The sequence below is a fragment of the Lonchura striata genome, chromosome Z, assembly GCF_046129695.1.
Source record: "Lonchura striata isolate bLonStr1 chromosome Z, bLonStr1.mat, whole genome shotgun sequence".
NCBI classification, from domain to species: Eukaryota; Metazoa; Chordata; class Aves; order Passeriformes; family Estrildidae; genus Lonchura; species Lonchura striata.
The window spans coordinates 23,097,027-23,103,026 of record NC_134642.1 but is presented as its reverse complement, the minus strand read 5'-3'; positions in this window follow the sequence as shown (position 1 = coordinate 23,103,026).

Below are 6,000 nucleotides of genomic sequence, written 5' to 3'. Positions count from 1 at the left end.
AGTAATAACCTTTATAATCAGGAGTTGAAAATGAATTCTGTGTTGTACATTCCCTCTGAAATAATTTCTTAAGCAACCATTCTTGGTTGCTTCCTGTATGCTAGGAAAAGCAATGCAGTTTTTTTGCTATGTTTAGAAAACATAATCATCCTGCTCTTCTAACTTGGTAAATATGTTCCCATTTTTCCCCATATGTACAGAAGGACAATTTTATTTTGTAAAAGCAAGAATTGCCATACCAATGGTGTTGCACAATTACAACTGAAGTGAAAGGTCTCATTTGTAACTCTGTTTTCAATGAAATAAGTTTACATTTTTCCTGTGCATCAGAGGTTCTGGCCAAGCCAGCACCAAAAATGCTTACATTGCATATTAGGAAAAACTTGATCCCTTTGTAAAACTTTGGCATTGTTGACTGGGAATTGCATTAGTATTCTAACACCTCAGAAACACCTTTTGGGAAAATAGATCACAGACCAATATGTGATTGTTTATCAAAGTTTTTCTGGCCAGATACTATAGAACTGATGATGTCTGACCATGGATGTTGTATAATAGTCCTCAGTTTAAGTAATTGCTGGGAAGGTAGATTTCATAATTAACAGACCCTGCTGAAACTGGTTCAAAAAAGTTGGTGGAAAGTCATATAGGAATAATAAATCAGCCAGCTCAAATGATATTTGATGTCAGAGTGTGAAGGTAGTTAGTACTGTTAAATGGCAAGACAACACCATTAAATCACAGATTGCCCCTACAGAGGTTTTTGGTAACATCAATTTGAAAATGGGAATATGTTGTTAAAGTGAAACCTGACAGTTAGAAAAATTATGATGAAATGAGCAAAGCTGTACCCAAGAAAAAACAAACTATTTGAAATTATGGGAGCTGCCACATATTTATAAACCTGTGTTAGAAACTCATTATTTGAAATCATAGGAGTGTCATACAGACTTATAGCTGATACCATTTTATTCAGAAGAAAGGGGAACAGACAAGCTATAGCATATGGGAGTGTCCAAATTTGGCAACATGGACATCGGCATAACTCAGGATACCAACTACTATAGGAAAAGACTAAATTACTACCTCCTGAAATTCCCAGCAACTGGATGAGATACTTAGAGACCAAATATAAAGAGCTAGAAAACCTAATTGTATTTGACAGTGCATATCATAAAATGTTAAAGTAGTAATATGCTTTGGAATAAACAGGTATGCTATTGGAGCTGAAGCTTTAGGAAAATTTGGAAATCTCTTGGAGGTCTGCTGTAGTGGTTGAACTATAGTGCAGAAAAGCATGCATACTTCCAGACCTTTGGGACCTACAGCAATCTGTGCTTGCTGGTGTTTGCAAGAGTGCAGCCCTCCTCTGGGAATTCACAGCAGCCCAAGGAATGCCTAGAGCTGGTTCCCTCTGTGGTCTCTGTGGTGGTCTCCAATGTACCATGCAGTATCCATGGGCCAGGACACCTGTGAGGAGCAACAAGGAAGCAGGACTGGTCCCTGCCTCATGGCTCCCCTCCTCAGGACCTGTGCCTGCAGGCAGCTCACCTGCCCACAGACCCCCAGGACTGCCCCAGAGGCAATGTCTGACAGGGCTGTCCCAACACCAGCTGTGTAACACCACTTGGCATCTCAGGCTAATTTTCTATGGGTCCTTTCCTCCTAATGTCTCCATTTCATTCTTCATACAGAGAAGAAAATATACATATGTACATACATCCATAGGCAAGTGGTACTGCATGAAAGCAGAAGCACCCTGGTCATCACCTCTCTCCCTGCAGTCCCTTTCTCACATTTCTCACGTCTTTTTTTACGCCCCTCTGAAACTCATGGCACATGCTCTCTGCTTACTTGTGGGAAATCTAAGTTTGCTGAAGAGCAGATTGATACTGTTTGGCTCTCAAGTATGTTGATTTATTAAGAGAACACATTAATTTGTGTTCCAAGTAAAGTTTCAGCAAATTGACTCTATAGAATCTGAGTTTAGTATGCCTACATAAGAAGTTTAATTTTGGTTTTTAAAATGTATTAATCATCCGTCCAAAAAAATTACAGACAGAAGGTGACTGATCAGAGAATAAATCCAGAAATAATTGCACTTCCAGATTCTGTTGCCAGCAAAGTCCTTTGTTTCAAAGAAGCCAGATTTTTCCCTGTCACTCCCCCAGAATAAAACGTCAAACTGGGATAAAACTGAGTACCAACTAGATTGACAGGAGTTAAGCACCACACAAACCCCTGGCAATTCAGGTAAATCCCACAAATGATTCATCCATTTTGAAATCTTAGACTAGCTTAAATTAAACAAAACATAGTTCCTGGACCTCTTAGAAAGGACAGAAATTACTCGCAGATGGAACAATTTTGCAGAAGTAGGTTTGGCTCTTACAGTTTGCAGGCAAGCCCACACAGGCCACAGAATGGAGCTAGTTCCATTCTCAAGGCACCTAAACAGCAAATGCTTTATTTACTATGTTAACTCTATGCTGACCCAAATTACTTTCAAATCTGCATGTGTCTATTCCAATCTTGCTTCCCACACCTAGCATTCCTCCCCAAAATGTCCCTCCAGCAAGGTGCAGCCTCTGCCAGACAATGATTTTTGTCTATCCCAAACCTTTTGCATTGGTGCATCTGTACTTTGATGCAATAAATCAATCAGCCTGCATGCAAAGGATAAGATTTGAAAAAGTAAGTTTACGTGGAAACCATGAAGCATCAAAGCTCATGCTAGCAAAGGGCACACAGATCTCTGGTACACATGTAGGGCATCTATGAGTAATGAGACCCAGCCCTTTTGTGCCTGAACACCACTGATGGCACTGCTTGACCCTACAAGTTCTTGCACTTGAGGAATGATAATGTCCCCTTAAAAGACCAAAGAAAAGACAAATTTGTCCAAAAATTTGTGGATTAGCAATTTGGCCATCTTTTGCTGGGAGGAATTTCTACTCTTTTGCTTGAGCACACAAAATCCCAGCACACAGCCACCCTTTTTCATGCAAAATTGCCACTTAACATGATATTCTGTCCATTTGCTGCTTTTCCAAGAAGGAAATAAACTTATTGTTGGAAAAAAAATCATACTGTCATATGAAAAATCATACTGGCCTGCTGTATTCAGTAGATGCATGGGAATCAGCCACACTGTTCTGAAATAGTTGTGTACCACCATGTTCATTTCTAAGCCTGTTCTCCCTAAAGAAATGACAGAAGTGTGCTTACAAAAGGTAAGAAAACTTCAAGAAAGAGCTAAAGCTTTCAACTCAAGACATCCTGCAGTAGATCTGAACATGTTCTTTCAGATTTTAGGTTGTTCTTCTCTTGCTCTATGCCAGCAGGATGACTCAAAAAATCTTTATTTCAGCAAGGGTTGTCAATCATTTGCTCTACATGTTTAGAGAGAGAGGACAAGTTTAATCGACTTTCATTACCTGGGCTCTGCTGCAGCAATTCCCAGGTGCATGGAGAGTACCACAAGGCACTGCTTTGCTTTCTTGCCTCCTTGTTTCCCTACAGGCACAGTATAGAGAAGTAGACTTCTTTCTCCTTTTGCAAGTGAAGAGTGCCCTTAGTGCTAAGTGTCTCAAACTCTCTATACAGCCCATATTAAGAAAAGTTGCTGTTTCAAACCCTAAGACAGAGCCTGTGTGCAAAAGGTTGCCAGTTGGTTTTGTGAAGAGTATCATGTTTCTCATACTTTGTTGAAAATTTGCCCCCATAGCTTCAGCTATAATATTATCACTGACAAAAAGTCTGTAAAGTCACTCTCCTTTTACCCACTCAGGAGTAGTCAACCTTAGTTCAGCAACTACATTGATTAGACCCACTTCTCAGAACACTTAAAGTTTAGCTAAACTAATGGATCTAATGCTGATGTTGTTATTCTCAAATACCAAGTGTAAAACTGTTGACTTACCTGCCAAAACATTACATAGTCAATGGCATACCTGTTACTTACAAGTACAGACTTTCACCTGCAGAAATGATCATGGATGTGTGTGATAAAGATTAGCTTACTTTCCCTAGCTAGTGCTGAGAAATACAAATCTGAAGTACCAAGATTATAAGGGAATAAATGTGCATTTTATACTACACTTATAATGCTCAACTTAATTTTAACTGTGTGTGTAAAGGTTAAGTCTCCACTGACCTGGGACATGGTGCATACCATTTATTATTAAATGACAAGAGATCATAAAAAGGCTACTCTTTCCCAATTATTACAAAATTCAGTAAAGATGTTTACTCCTTCTTGGCATTAAAATGGAGTTTAATTGAACACATTTTCCACTTATATGTAAATTTCATGTCTTTTAAGCAGAAATAAACCAAGATGGCTCAAGCCATTTGAATGTCAATGAGACAGTCCAAAACTGCCTGAAAGCAGTAGTAAAACAAGATTGGAGCAGCACCTTCTCAGATCTTTTGGCAAAAAATACTTATCACTGGAGACTGCATGCAAGGTAGCACTGGCTATTTGGTATTTGGAGGGAGACTTTCAGGTTCTGCAGGAACTGATGTAGGTGGCCCAGCTGCAAAGTTGCAAAAGTCAACATCTCTTAGATATGACACAGAACAGAGGTTCCTAACACTAAAGATCACATATCTGGGAGGAAAAAAAAAAACAACAAACCCAGATTAAGTAATTGCATCTGTCTTCTTAAATTGTTCTTAATGTAATGAACATATTACAGTGACCTTTAGAATGTCTAATGGGTGATGCATTTAAGCTTTTTGAATATTTAAGCCACCTTCAAGTTATGTTTCACTTGTTTATTTCTACCTTAGTCTGTGCACTAGACTGCATCATAGCCAAGATGGATTAAAAAACAACTCAGCCACTTCATACAAATATTTTCATATCTCATTTTTGTATTTTGTCTTAAATCTCAACTATAGAAACAATTCTATGCAGTTTCTCTTGGACTACTATGTTGGTTTGGTCTGTTTTTCTAATTCTTAAAAAAGCTACTATACTACATAAAAAAGATCACTGCTCTTCATTTGTGATCAGAATCATTCTACACAATACAGGCTTGTAAGCTTCAGAAATTTAAATATATTTTGGGATGTATTTCTCTAAAAAGCTCTTAATGAATGTAGGAAGATTACACACATTTGAATTACTAAAGTCATGACAGAGAGTCGTCCATTTAAAAATAAATGTGTGTCTTCTGAAAATTTCTCAAATCACAAATTTATTTCGGTTCCACCTACTATTTTATATTCTGGTTCCAGATCCCATTGTTAGTTTGACAGGTCTGTTTTTTTCTTTTCATGGCACTAATTCCTTCATGCTACTTTAAATCATTCTTTCACCTTACTCTAAAATTCAATATAGTTCAATTCATTGCTTTGACCACTACCAAATACGAAGCCTGTTATGTCAGTTGTTCTTCAAAATATTTTTGTTCCTTTTGCAACCACTGTGAATTTTGACATTCTGTCGATAGATGGGGTCTCTTGTCTATTGACCTGGGCATGTATTAGTCCATGATATAAACACTTTCAGTGTATGTGTGCGGGACTCTTTAACTGAGCAATACTAATTGGTACTATGCACGCAAGCACCTAGCAATGTAAGAGGGAAATGACTCATGAATTTCTTTTCATTGGCAATGTCTGGGGGTTAGCATTGGCTTCAGTCATAAAAAGATTTTCTTACCTCTTTCAGTTTGCTTCCTCTGTACTACAATTCTGTGCATAGTTAAGCATAGTTAATTCTCACAGTTTCCAGCCTCACTATTTGAGTACCATTTTTACTTCATATTTACTTCCCTGAAATAAATCCAAAGAGGGTAAGAATATCCATACTGATCCAGTTTTTGTCTGAGATAAAGTTATCTATAAGGGCTATCTTTCGAATTTGTGCTGGAAACAGTGTTGATGACACAGGGATGCTTTCATGACTGCTGAGCAGAGCTTAAGCAGTGTCAGGGCTTTTCTGCTCCTCACAGCACCCTACCAGTGAGTGGGCTGGGGATGAACAAGGAG